General features: G+C 36.4%; 1 protein-coding gene and 1 long non-coding RNA gene across 2 annotated transcripts in view; both read right to left on the bottom strand.

The window, feature by feature from the left end:
• The window catches only part of Atg10 (Autophagy-related 10), a 55,138-nt gene that overhangs the window by 24,970 nt on the left and 13,277 nt on the right, over positions 1-16,891 (bottom strand). The window lies entirely within an intron of this gene.
• On the bottom strand, positions 7,758-8,715 carry LOC143248663 (uncharacterized). The gene is made up of 2 exons (XR_013027141.1): positions 8,563-8,715; positions 7,758-8,088 (listed from the first exon to the last, which is right to left on the bottom strand). It is a non-coding gene; the product is annotated as an uncharacterized LOC143248663 (long non-coding RNA).

Below are 16,891 nucleotides of genomic sequence, written 5' to 3'. Positions count from 1 at the left end.
AACGTGCTCGCCCTTTCACCCGTGGGAGCGTTATAAAGTTATGGTCAATCCCACTGTTCGGTAGTAAATGAGCAGTCAAAGAGATGGTGGTGGGTGGTGATGACTAGCTGCCTTCTCTCTAGTCTAGTGCCTGGCATGGCCAGGTGGGTTAAGGCATTCGACTCGTAATCTAAGTGTCGCGGGTTCGAATCCCCGTCGCACCAAACATGCTTGCCCTTTCAGCCGTGGGGGAGTTATAATGTTACGGTCAATCCTACTATTCGCTGGTAAAAGAGTAGCCCAAGAGTTGGCGGTGGGTGGTGATGACTAGTTGCCTTACTTCTAGTCTTACACTGCTAAATTAGGGATGGCTAACGCAGATAGCCCTCGAGTAGCTTTGCGAAATTCTAAAACAAACAAATCTTTCAGTACTTTTTGCATCATTTAAATTTTCTACATTACAATAGCTCTCATGTATATATCAATCCATACTTGTCTTTATAAAATTAAAAAAAATATTATGTTGTATTTGTGCAGTTAATAAAGTTTATACCTGCTGGGTTATGTTCCGTTGTCAACGTTTCCCATGGATTTAAATCGTATTCAAGTATAGATAGATTGTACAAATTTCTTTGAATTGGGAGTTAATATTCACAAGAATCTATATAATGGAAATGGTAGTAGGTAACTTAGGAATGTGGGATACAGCACTAGACTTTTGGATGGCTTAACAACAATATATACCATTATTATTCGTACTTTCCGTTATTTTCAAATATCCATTCACTAGCTCTACCAACTAGCTTGTCCAAAATTGGAAAAGTTAAAGAAGGACCTGATGACAGCAGTCTTTTCTCAACTAAAGTGAAATTGTATTTAATATCGAGCTTTGCTTGAGTGTGTGCAGTTGCTCTCGAGTTGTGTTGTTTTTTTTCTTGCTGTCAGTATCCGAATTATTTAACAGAAACTTCTGAATCTCTTGACTGTAAAGCAGATCTCAAACTTTACCCGTCGTACATCAATGAATCTCAATACTGCAATATTAACTCTGTACAACTGTGAACTTGTGTAGTGTTGCATTGTCTCTGGTTTGCGATACTGATATCATAAACAGAGATCTGCTCCATTTTGTTTTGCAAATAAATCTTGTTTAAACTAATGTTTTTTGATTGATTAACTATCAGCTGTAGATGTTTGTCATTTTATTTCTGCAAATGGTTTTCGGTTGGTCACAGTTTATTTCATTTGTTTTGTGTTTGTTTTTGCTATAATGAGTTACGATTTAATTTAAGGTTTGATGAGTGAGATTATATGTTATAGTGTTTGTTTTGTTTTCTTTCTTACGCTTTAAAACTTACTTATTGTTCACTTTAATTGGATTTTTGAATGTCTGTTTACTTGTAGCAAAGCCACATCGGGCTATCTGCTGTGTCTACTGAAGGGAATCGAACCCCTGATTTTAGCGTTACAAATCCGAAAACTTACTGCTGTTCCCGCGAGGAAGGGTTTTTTTTTTTTGAAAGCGACATGTCACTCCTATAACTAGTAGTTGACAAGTTACAGTATTCATGTACCGAACTATGACTTTTGCCGTCTGTCTTTTTATTTCCAGTAATTTGTCAAGTTTCTAAACAATTTAAGTCCATCATGCTAATAGACTGTATTTGACATCATATCAAAATGAAAATCAAGTTACAAATAATCAACTTCCAAAGCTTGAAGTAATTTTTTTTATCTGAAGACATACGTAACAGTAATTTATGAAGCTGTATTGTCTAAAATACTACTTATAATAAAACAACATTAGAACAGTTATTACAGCCCATTACTGTTATAATAAAATATGCTGGACACATTTCTGGGATAAGTAGTAAATGTATAACATAACATAATGTTTAGGGACGCCAGCTTTAAAATGAAAGGAAGTCACATTGCTGAGTCCAAGTCAAAAGTTTATTTTCATAATACACAAAAAAGTATTGTTTTGTTTTTGTTTGTTTTTGAATTTCGCACAAAGCTACTCGAGGGCTATCTGCGCTTGCCGTCCCTAATTTAGCAGTGTAAGATTAGAGGGAAGGCAGCTAGTCATCACCACTTACCGCCAACTCTTAGGCTACTCTTTTACCAACGAATAGTGGGATTGACCGTCACATTATAACGCCCCCACGGCTGGGAGGTCGAGCATGTTTAGCGCGACGCGGGCGCGAACCCGCGACCCTCGGATTACGATTCGCACGCCTTAACCCACCTGGTAATGCCGGGCCACACACAAAAAAGTAAAAAAAAAAAGCAGGATATTACTAACCAATTATCAATGTTTGATAATTTTACTATGACTATAATTTTGATTAGGGGGTCCACTGAATTACAAGAAAAACATTCAAAGGGAGACTGAAAAAGCCAAAATAACGTGAACATGTCAGTTGACACAAACATTTGGACACTAGGAATATGCCGAAGTATCAGAAATGTAAGCACATTTTGGTTTAAAGAAAAATGTGTAATATGTAAGAATTAGGCATAGCCATGGTTCTTTCATGACACGAAAACTAATACGTCTTCTTTAAGAATTTTTTTTTTTTTTTTTCAGAATTTTGGAGTCAGCCGCGACATACCCGTAGGTCACCATTCATTCTGAGAACTAGGGCTCTGTACGCACACTAGACAAATATTTGTTTATTTTTTATGATGTTTACCGTGCTGTACATACGATGCTTACTGTAATAACAGAGCATACAATTGGTTTGGTTTGTTTTGAATTGTGCAGAACAAGGTGGGTTAAGGCGTTCGACTCGTAATCTGAGGGTCGCGGGTTCGAATCCCCGTCACACCAAACATGCTCGCCCTTTCAGCCCTGTGAGCGTTATAATGTGACAGTCAACCCCACTATTCGTCGGTAAAATAGTAGCTCAAGAGTTGGCGGTGCGTGGTGATGACTAGCTGTCTTCCCTCTAGTCTTAAACTGCTGAATTAGGGACGGCTAGCGCAGATAGCCCTCGTGTTGCTTTGCGCGAAATTAAGACAAACAAACAAACCCTAGCAACGTAAATATAAAATAAAATATTGAGATTAAAAAAAGAACAAAAACTCTCATATTCTATAAAAAATAAAAGTTACAAAACGAATATTAGTTTAATAAACATTTCAAAATAGAAACAAAGAATATATAACAAAACATTCTGTATTCAAAATTCTCCGTTCAAAACAGTTACAAATACGAGAAAATACTAAACTTGAACACAAAACTGTCAGAGGTAACATTAGGAACCTCAGCGAAGAACAAAAAAAATCCAACCAATAGAACCTGATAATCAGTACACTTTCACGAGGGAAGATCACGAGTATATAAGATAGCGATTCTTAATGGGGATTATGATGATAGGACAATAGTTCATAATAGGTAATTGCAAGGAATTTAACAGAACCCCATTAGAACGTTCGGGTCAAAAAGCAGCTTGAAGAGTAAAGATTCAGTGTTAACAAGACTTTAAAAACCCCTCACAGCTAAGGCTGTACGCATATAAAAACCGACAAAAAGCACGCATGTTAGACTCACGAGGAAAATAAAATCCGCGAAAAACGGCCAGTTTGTAATTCTTTTTACAGTCACTATTTCAAAAACGACTTGGCGTATTGTACCGAAAACTTTTACAGAACACTATATAAAATATTGTGAAGATCGTTGAGATACTGAAAGTTTAATTTGTTTCTTGTATATTTTACGTAAACTAAAAAACATCATAATTCTAGTGCAAATGATGTTATCATTATCTTTTAAGAGTTAGCTTTCTACGTATATTTGGTGTCCCTTAAAAACACTCACGTGCATAGTGAAACAGGAATTACCAGCAACAATACACATATTATTAAATTTTATTACACATGTTTTAAGACAATTATCTTAAAAGACACTCAAATTTATTTCAAATTGTGTTTTATATTTATATGTTTTATTTGAAAATGCTGCTTTTCCTCTGTTAAAATTTTACACGTACTTAATATGTGTTGTGTCTTAGTTTATTGCTGTACATTACATATGGAGAATTCAGTTGCGTAGACACTATAAAAACTCAATATATTATCAGACAAATCTCTGTGAAAATTTCCAGCTTCAGCTTGACATTTTTCATCTCGAGCTAATGTGATCAAATAGTCAATAGCTACAGTAAATCATCATGAACCGTATAAAGTTAAGTACCATATCGATTGCCCATAGTTGAACATACAAGAGCCATAAAGCAATATAAAAAAATATTTTACCAAAGAACAGTAGGACTGACCATCACATTATAACAATCCACGGTTGAATTTCGGTGACAGGTATTTTTACCCACAACCCACAGGTTGCAAGATTAGCGCTTCAACCACCAGGCTAGCTATCTAAGGAGAATGGAAAATAATTGTTCTCTAGGTGTCTCCTCAGAGCAAAGCTAAATGTGGGCTATCTAATCTACATCCAGTGGGGGAATTGTATCCCTAATTTTAGCATTGTAAGTTCCAAAACTGACCTCTGACACATCAGAGGGCGTGTTGAAGATAATAAATGATTTATTTCTATTTAATTTGGGTTTTCTGTGTATTAAGTAAGAAGCCAATACCAAGTCGCACAAACAAAGAAATGCTATGCACAAAACAAGTAAAAAATAAATGAAACTGATATTTTGTTAAGCAGTAAATCTGAAAACTTATAACGTTAGAAATTGGAATTAGATACTGGTGGTTGTCACAGTAAATAGTACACTGTGTAGTTTTGCGCTTAACATAAAAAAAAATAGCTATGTAATGGCAAAACACCGATACACAGTAATGACCAAAATCAGCCACAATTTTTGTTTGTTTGTTTGTTTTTTAATTTTGCGCAAAGCTACTCGAGGATTGTCTACTGTAACCGTCCCTAAGTTAGTAGAGTAAGACTAGAGGGAAGGCAGCTAGTTATCACCACTCATCGCCAACTCTTGGGCTACTCTTTTACCAATGAATAGTGGGATTGACCATTACGTTATAACGCCCCCACGGCTGAAAGAGTGAACATGTTTGGTGTGACGGGGATGCGAACCTGCGATTCTCAGATTACGAGTCGCACGCCTTAACCCACCTGGCCATGCCCAGCCCCAGTCACAGTTAATGTCAAACTGGAACCGGATGATATATACGATAACCTATACCGTCTATGGTTGTAGTTGTTGTTGTTTTGAATTAAGCACAAAGATACACAATGGGCTATCTGTGCTCTGCCCACCACGGGTATCAAAACCCGGTTTTCAGAGTTGTAAGTCCGCAGACATATTTATGGTTGTAAATAAACTTTTAACAGATGTGCGTTGCGTTGTCACGGTTCACGAATTACACGTTAATAAGAATTATTGTAACAATGGCAACCAGCGCCCATTGTACATGTTTAAAGTGTTTGATGAAATTTTGATATATCCTTTCCACCCATCTCGAACACCCATTTTCACGATATCTTTTAGTTATGTACGTTGTCATCCGAAAGGTCAAGGCGCGTTAAGGGGTTGAACTTTGGTGACTGTGGAGTTAATTCTATTCCATCAATGACGTCTTCTTCGAGGACCAGTTTGGGACAGGAGTCATCACTCATTCAGGGTCAATTACTCTGACATTCGGCACTACAAAAGGTCATCGCAAGTGGTCTCTATAATGTTTGCCAATCCAAATACCATTCCATGGTAAAACAGAAGTCGGCATGTCCACCAGTGATTGCTCTTTCACATAATAACTTCAATAACTCCCACGTGCATCACGTTTCGGTGTGGAAATCGGTTGGTTATTGTTTCACATTCTCTACACGTGAGTTAACGTCTGTTCGTTGGCTGCAGGGTTGGCTTGCAGCACTTTGGAGCCTTGAACGTCTGGAATATAGACTGACTTTATGAAGTCTTGTTTTTGACCATCTCTAAACTAACACAACTAACGCTCAGTTGTAAACATCTAACTCAGTCTCGGAGCAGGTGCCCTATGATTGTGGCGAGTCAGATAAGGATGTCTATGCGTATTATGGGTGTATTATGACGTTTTTTATTTCGTCTATGAGTTCAAGAAACTTGTACCAGTGGTTTGAAATCGGTTTTACGTTCTTCTAACAACGCTTTAATAAACTGAATTTCCAACACATTGCTGTGATTGGTTGTTCCAATTCGTCTGATGACTCTCAAAATGGCTGAAACGTCTAAACAACTTTTTTGAGGTCTAGCCACGATTCACGAAAACTCTGTGAAGGTTTCTTCAGAGTAAGAGGCGAGACGAAACTGTTTGATATTTGTATGTAGCGAGAATTGATGATTAATCTGTTATTTTTAAATTAGACGCCGGATTTACTACACAATGAACTGATGGAGTGTGATTGACATTACTTTATAACTGTATTTTTGTTATTGCCACAGCTAAAATATTACAAATGTATGCTGTAAATTAGTCTACTTAGATAGGAAAACAGTAAACTTTTAGAGAGCTAATTTTTCTAGCGTCGATTTATTGTAAGTATCTATGAAACTAGAATTTGTAACCTGGGCTGAATAGACAGTAAGAGACCTCCATGGTTGAGGTCTAGCCGATATCAATTTTGAACTGTTGACTCGACGCCATAGGTTTGTTCGGTTATTTTAGCAACATAACACTTTTTTTTTTTTTTTTTTTTTTATAATACGCTTATAGCTGAAAGAGCGAAATCATGTAAGTTGAATCACATTTTGAACCCTGGACGCTTCAGTTTGCAACTCGACACGCTAGCTCCTAGGCCACGCCTGGCCTAATTATGTCAGAAAAGTGAACCCTGAATTTTCAAATCAATATATATATCACGTGTTTCAGAGATTTTATTTAAATGTAATAGAATGTATATGCAGTTCTATACGTACTTTAAGTATTCACGACCCACCGCTAGTACAGCGGTATGTCTCCAGATTTACAACTCTGAAATGAGGGGTTCGATTCCCCTCGGTGGGCTCAGCAGATAGCCCGTGTGGCTTTGCTATAAGAGAACACACACAGTATTCACTATTTATATGTGCATATATATAAACATTTATTTATGATATTGAAACCATACGTTATTCTGAGATATGTCTGTTCGTTACTAAGTGTAAAGCTACAAAGCGGATCATCTGTGCTCTGTCTACAGCTGGTATCGAAATCCAATTTTTAGCATTCTCAGGTATACCGCTGAGCCACCGAGAGATATGTCTACGTGTTTGTACGTCTGATTACTTCATCTGATGATACCTCAGAATTTGTGAGGTTTGTAATTCTCCCCCAGACGTTCTGAAAGAATGATAATAATAAAAAAAATACGTTTCTTAATATTTCAAAATGATTTGTATAACACATTTTGGATCTTTTCGGCCGAAAAAGCGAGATAATTTTCCCATTAAGTCGTTGGGTTAGTTCGGTGACCAGGATTCTGTAGGAGTCCAATCACTCAGGGGATCGAAGCTGAACATTATTATTTGATGAATCATAAAAAGTCGGCATGTAGCCAAATGAAGAGCCAGCAGAACTCTAGGTAACTGTTTCATTTTTAAAAATAGATGATGACTAATATATAAATGTATGACTTCACTTCCGCTTCAGAATAAATAAATGAACTACAAAGTGTCAAACACGACTGTCTTTCGTTAATTCGTACACATACACATACGTGTATTGAACAGCAACTAACGGAATTTCAGTAAAAACAAAACTAAAAACTAAATTATTATCACGAGTACAAAGTCACGTTAGAATTTAAAAAAAACATTCGAAAGTAAAATATAAAAATAAGAGACGAAACTACATCGCTATTTTATTATAAACATATATGCATGTATGCTATAAAATAAACCGTGTCTTTAGAATAGTTTGCGAGTGTTAAACAGAAACTTGGGAAGGTATAGATACTTCGTTGCCATGGCTGCATTTGACGTCATTCGACTCAGTGGAGACTATAGGTCTGCACACGGAATATCGACACTTTCCAATCGATATCAGAGCGAGCTCAGGGAAAGGCGTTTTCACATGCGTAACTTGTCCATGTATACGCTATATTTATACACTCTGCAGTAAAACCTGTAGTGCATGTTTATATTCGCTGCCTTGACTTTTCTTTATCTGGTTCTGTTACGTAAAAATAATATGGAAGATGAAAATAGAGTAATAAAAGACTATCAGGATAATAGTTACCTTTACAAAAAATTTACTGCAGTTGTCCTAACGAGCCTTCAGTTTTAACCTTCGAAATGAAGTTACGATTATTAACTGATAGGCTTAATTATAATCGAAAGGTTTTGAAAAAAACAACAAATAAAACCCTGCATTATACGAGTTCTTATAATCTCTTATTGGTGGTTGATAATTCAAAATATGTTATAGAATGTTGTTGATTATTAAATTTGATATTTTTTTCTTTTCTTTTTTTTAACCTTCGTAAGAAAGAAGGTTTCAAATTTAATAAAAGCATTTTCACGAAAGTAAGAACACGGATACTAATGGATTTTTTTAACTGTGTAGAGGAACAGCGAGTTGAAGAAATTAAATAAAAAAAAGTTTCTAAACCAAAAGTAACTTTCCAATATACTTTGTTAGACGTACCGAGTAAATAGCTAGTTGAGTTGAGCATCGAAGAAGCCACGATTCGAGACTTGAAGTTACTGAACATTCTTTACTATTTGAGTTGTTTGATTGTTTTGAATTTCGCGCAAAGCTACACGAGGGCTATCTGCGCTAGCCGTCCCTAATTTAGCAGTGTAAGACTAGAGGGAAGGCAGCTAGTCATCACCGCCTACAGCCAACTCTTGGGCTACTCTTTTCCCAACGAATAGTGGGATTGACCGTCACATTATAACGCCAAAGAATTTGTAAATGTTGGGATTTTGTCATGTGATATTCCCAGATTACTGACATCTCTACAGGATCCGTGAAGTAGAAAGAATACTTGCTCTATCTAAATCATGGAATTTTGGCTGTACTTGTTCTGCCTTAAACTGAGAGTTTACAAGGAAAAAAACTGAAGCAAGTATGTATACAGTCACTACCTTTGTTGCAAACAATCACAAAGAAATTTAACACTGGAATAAGTATTTTCCTACCAAAGAGAGAATTTATTTAGACCTTTGAGCTATGATCTTTTTTAGTGTGTGCATGGCCAGGTGGTTAAGGCACTCGTTCGTAATCTGAGGTTCGAATCCCCGTCACACCAAACATGCTCACCCTTTCAGCCGTTGGGGAGTTATAATGTGACGGTCAATCTACTATTCGCTGGTAAAAGAGTAGCCCAAGAGTTGGCGGTGTGTAGTTATGACTAGTTGCCTTCCCTCTAGTCTTACACTGCTAAATTAGGGACGGCTAGCGCAGACAGTCCTCGTGTAGCTTTGCGCGAAATTAAAAACAAACAAACAAACGTCTTTTTCTCTCTCTCCCTCTGTCTCAATGTCTGCTTGTCTGTACTGGAATAAATCTTGTCTAGCCTGTCTGTGAAAATCCGGAAGTCTGCAAAGTCTGTCAAAACTTGTGACTCTAGAAATTTGTATCAATAAATTTCAGTCTAGCAACAATCTCTATCAACATGTGTATCAACTAACTCACAAGCAAAGCTGTTGTTGTTTTGAATTAAGCACAAAGCTTCACAATGGGCTATCTGTGCTTTACCCACCACGGGTATCGAAACCCGGTTTTTAGCGTTGTAAGTCCGCAGACATACCGCTGAGCCACTGGAGGGCACACACACAAGCAAAGCAGATCACTGTTTCTTATAGTGTCTCTTACCTTACAAGTGATAAATTCCACCGTCAACTTCAAGGCTACTCTTTACAAACAAAATGTGGGATTGAACATCACATCGTAACAAACCCATGGCTAAAAGGTCGAGTGTGGTAGGTGAAGAAATTCGAACCTGCGACCCGTATATTACAAGTCCAGAGCCGGCTATACCTGAAACCTATGGACCTCTAACTGAAAATTCCACTTCCAATTTTTCTGGACTATCTTATTTCCTCTCACGTCTTAACCCCTAAGAGAAATTTCTGTACGATTATCTATACTCTTAAGTAACTTACTTTGATTTTATACAATATTAATACATTCGATTTGAAAGTAAAATCAGCAGATATTTAGTCCACCTATCAGAAACTTGATGTGAATGAAATGCATCATACCTAACATGAAATAAATCTAATATTAATCTTAAACGGTCGTAGTTAGGAGTTTTAGGTTTATGTTTCACACACTGCATTTGACTGTTGAGGGGATAAGGCTTATTTCCACACATTGTATTTGTTTGGACAGGAAACACAGATTAGCTACGTTACAGATTTACTATTATACATTTAATTTAGTGGTTACGCTAATTTCCGTACAGTTTTATTTTTTGTATGTGACGTATATTATTGACTGTATATTGCGCAAGTCCTGTCTGTTTTCGAAACTTGTAGAGAATTCTTGAAAGTGAAAAGCAACAATACTTGTTTACGAAAACGAGCTGTATCATCGTTGTAAAGTCTGGAAACTCGCGTGATTGGTAGGTAAAAAAAACGACGCGCCGAGAGACAAAGAGTAGTATTACTTTGGACAGCTGCAGTCAGTGCGCTATAGGCCCAAGAAACTATAACTGTGATTAATATATGGTAATCGGAAAACTACAGAATTTGACCATTATAAACTGTTCAACTTCAGTGAACTACTTCGGATGTTACTGTTTCTACGAGGAGATTATCTTCTTCGGTAGGAAGTGAAATTCTAATCGGTGTGAGGCTAGCCAAAACAGGCATCGTTAGCTTAAGTGAGGTGCAACAAAATATCCAGTTTTACACTGGATATAAGATTGTGTTGTTTGGAAGTCTGTAAAACTGTTGTATACGACTAATAACTAATATCTAATGACTATTCGAAATAACCGTTATTTTAAATTGCATTGTTTTTTACGTTTGTATATCAATCTTGTTGGTAAATACCATAAATTTGACAGATATTAACAGTTAATTAACCCCTAAGTTCAAATTCAAATGTCCGGTTATTTGATATAGTGATGTATAACGTACGTAACATAATAAATCAGAGTCGTCCCAAATAAATTATAATACGTAACAAGTAATTGACAAATAGCTTTATCAAATGCATTTAAGTTAAATCAAAAATCTCTTTCTGAACAACGTGTTGTGCTGAATAAAGTCTATTAAAGTTTAAAGATACGCACGTGGTTGTATGTTTTATCCGTGGCCTAAAAACTGTGCTTACGTGTCTTTATAACTAGGCCGAGCGAGGCTCACTATTAGGTCTAATAGGAACAGCTATAAAGATGGTGGTGGATAGTTATGATAGCGTTCGTGCAGCTCTAGGTACTCTTGTAACCATATTTCAATTTATCTAAATTCTGACAGCTAAACACAGAAACATGCACAATGAACTTGTAGTCGTGTCACTGCCACTTGTTTGTGGCAGGCTTCTACTACTTAGTATTATGGAGGCCTACTGTACGGGCGCTAGTACGTACGGCGTCAAACAGCGACAAGGAAAGCTTGTGCGTTGAATTCAAAGATGTCGATATATCGTTCGCAATGCCGAATATCACAACATAAATCATTCACAGCGAACTCTAGACAAAAATATCATAAAACAGTTTGAATGAAAAAAGAAATATAAAAATAAAAATACACGGTAAACTAAATACTTCCATTAACCCTTCAAGTTATTATCCTTACAGTGCTAAACGCGCGAAAGCTAGCAAGGTAGTGAAACCAATAGGCCTATCATTTATGATAAAAATGGAGTCTTTCCTTTTCCGTATTCCTTGTAAAATAGCCCTTTACTTATTTTAAATCAAAGGTGAGTAAAGAAAAAAAAAAAAGGTTTTATATTAATCTGTCTAAAATCACAGTAGATTTCCATTTCTGAAATAAAAGTCTAGGACAGACAAAATGTAGGCCTAAAATGACACTTTTAGGTATCATTGACTTAGCAGTGGTGTAATAAAGGATACGAAAAAACAAGAACAAACCATACAAAAGCGTAAGTATACTGATTTTCACGACGCATATGAGGTATGTTTGGTTCAGCTCTTAATAATACTTAATGAAAAATTAATCATTGTTGATCATAAATATTAGATTAAAATCAAGTAATAAACAGAGGGATATTTTAATCTGTCATGTTGTCGGCATACGTCTATCTGTCCTCACTCTCAATGCTCAGCGTTAAGTCTGAAGACCTATAACGCTAAAAGCAATGTTTTAATCCTTGTGATGGCACAGCACAGATAACACATCGCGTAACTTTGTGCTTAACTACGAACAAATCTCGGTTTTACACACAGAATGAACACTTTTAATAAATTTCACGCAAAGCTGCTTGAGAGCTATCTGCGTTAGCCGTTTCTAATTTTGAAGTCATAAACTAGAAGGGGTGTGTGGGTGAGTGCGTTTTATTATAGCAAAGCCACATCAGGCTATCTGCTGACTCCACCGAGGGGGAATCGAACCACTGATTTTAGAGTTATAAATCCGTAGACTTACCGCTGTACCAGCGGGGAACAAAACTACAAGGAACGCAAGTAATCTACAATGCCACGCGCTTAACTCTTTTTTTTTTTTTTTTAAGCTTTACCAGCGAATAGCAGAATCGACGATAATATTATGATGTCCCTACGGTTGGGGGAGCAAGCATGTTCGGGGTCGAATTTCGATCCCACCAACAGCAAATTGCGAGTTAAGCGCGCTGCCAATCAGTTTAACTTTGACTACATCTGAAGCACTTCTTGTACTTGCTACTTATGAAAAAGCCTCTAAGATTATCTGGTGCTGTTCTTAAGTTTTAAATACTGACTACAAAGGAGAAGGTCACCAGCATCCTACCACAGGTATTGACTGTCACTCTTGTAACGGAGCCACAACTTGAAGAATGTGGAAATTTTTGTGGTATTGCATGTATTCCAATATATCTCGCCCACGCTGCTGCCCACCATCTAAGCTAAGGTATTTACTGTCACTCTTATAACGGATCCACAACTTAATTCGCCAGTCAAAACATTACTAGTTTTATATAGTATCGCAAGACTATACAGTTATCTTATATCTCACAGCACTGATGACACTCCTTAACTATATCATTAAACTATAGAGCGCCCAGCGTAGCATTGCAGAATTGAATGTGTTTTATATAAATATACCCAAAAAACTTACATATCCAATCGTCAGTTTATAAACTTCGCTACTGTTTATTAATTGATAAACTGGCTGAGAAATATACTTACTGATTTATCGAACGTACTAAACAATTTATAAATATCCGTAGAGTAAGAAACGATTTAATGCATGGCCAGGTGGTTAAGACATTCGATTCGCAATCTGAGAGTCGTGGGTTCGAATTCCCGTCACACCAAACATGCAGACCCTTTCAGCCGTAGGTGTGTTATAATGTGAATCAATCTCACTATTCGTTGATAAAAGAGTAGTCCAAAGTTGGCGATAGGTGGTGATGACTAGCTGTCTTCCTTCTAGTCTTACACTGCTAAACTGGGGACGGCTTGCGCATATAAACCTCTTGTAGCTTTGAAGGAAATTAAAAAAACAAACGATCATCAAACGTAGATGAAAACTTATAAGTATTCGTAAAGTATGTGAGTGTGTTTCCTCACAACAAAGCCACATGGGGCTGTCTGGCGAGTCCATCGATGGAGCCTTAATGCATGAAGCAATTTAACAAACTGACAAGGATGTTATAAATTGTCATGTACGTTTGATAAACCAACAAGTCCATTTCTCATCATTTTACAAATATTAGTGACATTTATAGACTTGAGAAGTCCATTTATATTTTTCCCAGGTTAAACAGATTACAGGACCATGAAGGATGCAGTAAAATAATTGAATAACCCTATGTAACACAAATTTTGTTCCTGGATAGTATGTGTTATTTCTTAATTGCTTATGTTGTAAAAGTACAGAAAATGGTTATTATTCCCTTCAAACTTTGCTTTTGTAGCCTAGATAGTGAAATTTAGAAATTAACCTATTTTCCATGCAAAAACGGGCAAATTTGCACATTTTCATTTATATAAGGTCTGAATAAAACAACATATAAATCAAGATTTACATGTATTTATACTAAAGTTATCCAAAAGTGTTTAAAATTGAGTAGTTTTTCGAGATTTGCGATTGTAATGTAAAGCCTCCTTGGAGAACCATCAGGAATGCCACCATTTTGAAGTCTCCAATAACCTCCCAGCCACACTTATCATACTTCCAGGGTTTTGGCAAGGTCTTGATGCTGTTGTGTTCCTCTTTGAGGTGCACCGAAAGATATTTAAATTTTAAAAGGTCTAAAGTGTGTATAATATAAAATATTACTATTCAAGCAAGTAAAAATTGTTCGTATTACATTCTAGAGTTTTTTTCCAGTTCTCGCGGGTAAAATGAGGTGCCCAGGGTTTGTTTTGATCCCCGATAGGCATGCCAAAATGTGCCTTGTAGGCTTCACACATTTTAGCAGATGCTGTCACAGAGTACTTTTTCGCTCTTGTCTTGATAAATTAGCCACATACATAGCAGAATGCGTCTGGAGAATGCTTGCAGCTTCTTGATACCATCTCTGATAAAATCAGATAGGTCTATATGTTCACTTAGGCAGCTAGAACCAAATTGAAGTGGTGATTGGTGAGACCCTGTATATATATTACTATGGAAGGTTCTAGAAAATTCTCGTAAGTTCTACAACATTCTAGAAAGTTCTTGAAAATTCTCTATCAGCCACTCAGCACTGAATCTACATGGAATGTTCTGGAAAATGGGTAAATTTGAAATTTTCATTACCCAGGACACAAAAGCAAAGTTTGAAGAGAAAAATAGGTCTTTTCCATTTACTTTAGGCATAAGCAAATGGAAAATAGCACTTTCTGCCCAGGAACAAGAAAAAGAAAAACATTTGTTATATAGTGTGATCAGTTTGGCTTAAATCTCCAAGTTACATTTGGGACTGCACAGTAAACAATACAAAATTCTGACTACAGCAAAAGTAACATTTTGCAACAACTTACAAAAATAACATAACAAAAGACAGCATCTCAGATCTTCATCTAACGTTTTATGAGTATCAATATACTTGAAACACATACGAATTTATTATAATAATTCCTTTTTCATTTCTATTCCAACACAAGTTACCCCAGGAACACTAGAACAGTCAATACCAGTAGAAGTGAAGATTGTTTGTTTGTTTGTTTTAATTTCGCGCAAAGCTACACGAGGGCTATCTGTGCTAGCCGTCCCTAATTAAGCAATGTAAGACTAGAGGGAAGGCAGCTGGTCATCACCACCCACCGCCAACTCTAGGGCTTCTCTTTTTTTCAAAGAATATGTGATTGACCGAATATTATAACGCCCCCACGGCTGAAATGGCGAGCATGTTTGGTGTGACGGGGATTCAAACGCGCGACTCTCACTCAGAATACGAATCGAGCGCCCTAACCACCCGGCCATGCTGGACCCAGTGAAGTGGAAATCCTAACATTGTGAGAAGGGGGATTCTAGTTGTTTTCTTTTCGTTCTGACTCTAGTTTCCCGAGTTCACTAGGGGATGGCGCGATATAAAATAAACACGATAGCTTCATAACGTTCTATGTGATTTTTAATATTTGTTCAACAAAACCACCGAACCTCGGGTTCGATCTACAAGCAGATAAATATTTGATTCTGAAAAGTAAAATAGTTTACACAATGAAACATCGAAACAAACAAACAGTTGTATTCAGAAATATGGCTTTTGAGATGATTTGGAAAGTATGAAAGTGGCATTTTGATTTCCTCAGTCAAAGCCATTTTCACTGACAGCTTTATCTTTGTTAATGATGAAAAACCCACTTGAAATAAAAACGTATCTCAGAATGGGTATTGACACTTTTACTAGTAAGGACAGAACAACGTTTTGACCTTCCTAGGTCACGGCAGTGCTTCAGGGTTGAATCTATGTGTGCCCACAGCACTGTAATAGTGTTGACACAAAGTGTCGTCGTCCTTGGTCAGGCGAATTTATTTACAACTATGTTTATGATTTAATTGTTGTTGTTTTACAAGCTGACGAAACATTATTAGAATCACCGTATTTTACGCCTTGTAAGATGCTACATAGTGGAAGACGCACCCTAATTTTAAAGTCAATTCTAAGAAAAATAGTTTGATTCAGCAACCAAATGTAACTGACTTTTTTTTCAACCTACTGAATAAATACAGTCAAATACATCATATTCTTCACAGTATATTAACAATATTAATTAAATCGAATGTTTTATGTTATTGGTAAGTAATGAGGTTACGATTTGTATGAGAGGCCGTTTAGAGTAGACCCTCAGCTAACCTCTTACCTTAACCCATCACTTTTGTCTTGGAAGACGCATGGGGATTTTTCAAGGTATTTTTAAAGAAAAAATGCGTCTTACAAGGCGTAAAATATGGTAATTATATTTGTCATAAATCATTAGTATTAGGCATGTTATATTTCTAACACAATGTTCATTATCTACACCCATAATAATTTTCATAAATTAGAAGTGTATAATAATAGTATTATAACCATACTACGTTACCCACGTCCAGTGCCAATATAAAAATATAATAGGCCTAAAACTAATATATTATGAGACGTATAATTAATTATAATCACGCTTCGCCAACTGAATAGGCGAACCATAACAACTGTTGTAGTGAAAAATGGCTTATATAAATAGCGTTCCAACTGCTACTTGTTTTTTTATTTTTAAGTTCCACACAGACTGACGAACCTGATTATTATGCCAAACGTGTCATCACCAAATACGACGAATATATTGTATTCGGAATACTATATATATTAACTTCTATTTCTTGAAAATGCTTATGGGTCTAGATAAAATAGAATAGGCCTAATAAGGATATCTTGTGACAAGTGTTATTAAAAA

The sequence above is a fragment of the Tachypleus tridentatus genome, chromosome 4 (genome assembly GCF_004210375.1).
Source record: "Tachypleus tridentatus isolate NWPU-2018 chromosome 4, ASM421037v1, whole genome shotgun sequence".
NCBI lineage: Eukaryota > Metazoa > Arthropoda > Merostomata > Xiphosura > Limulidae > Tachypleus > Tachypleus tridentatus.
Note: the sequence above shows the minus strand (reverse complement) of the source record. Positions and strands in the feature narration are given on the sequence as shown.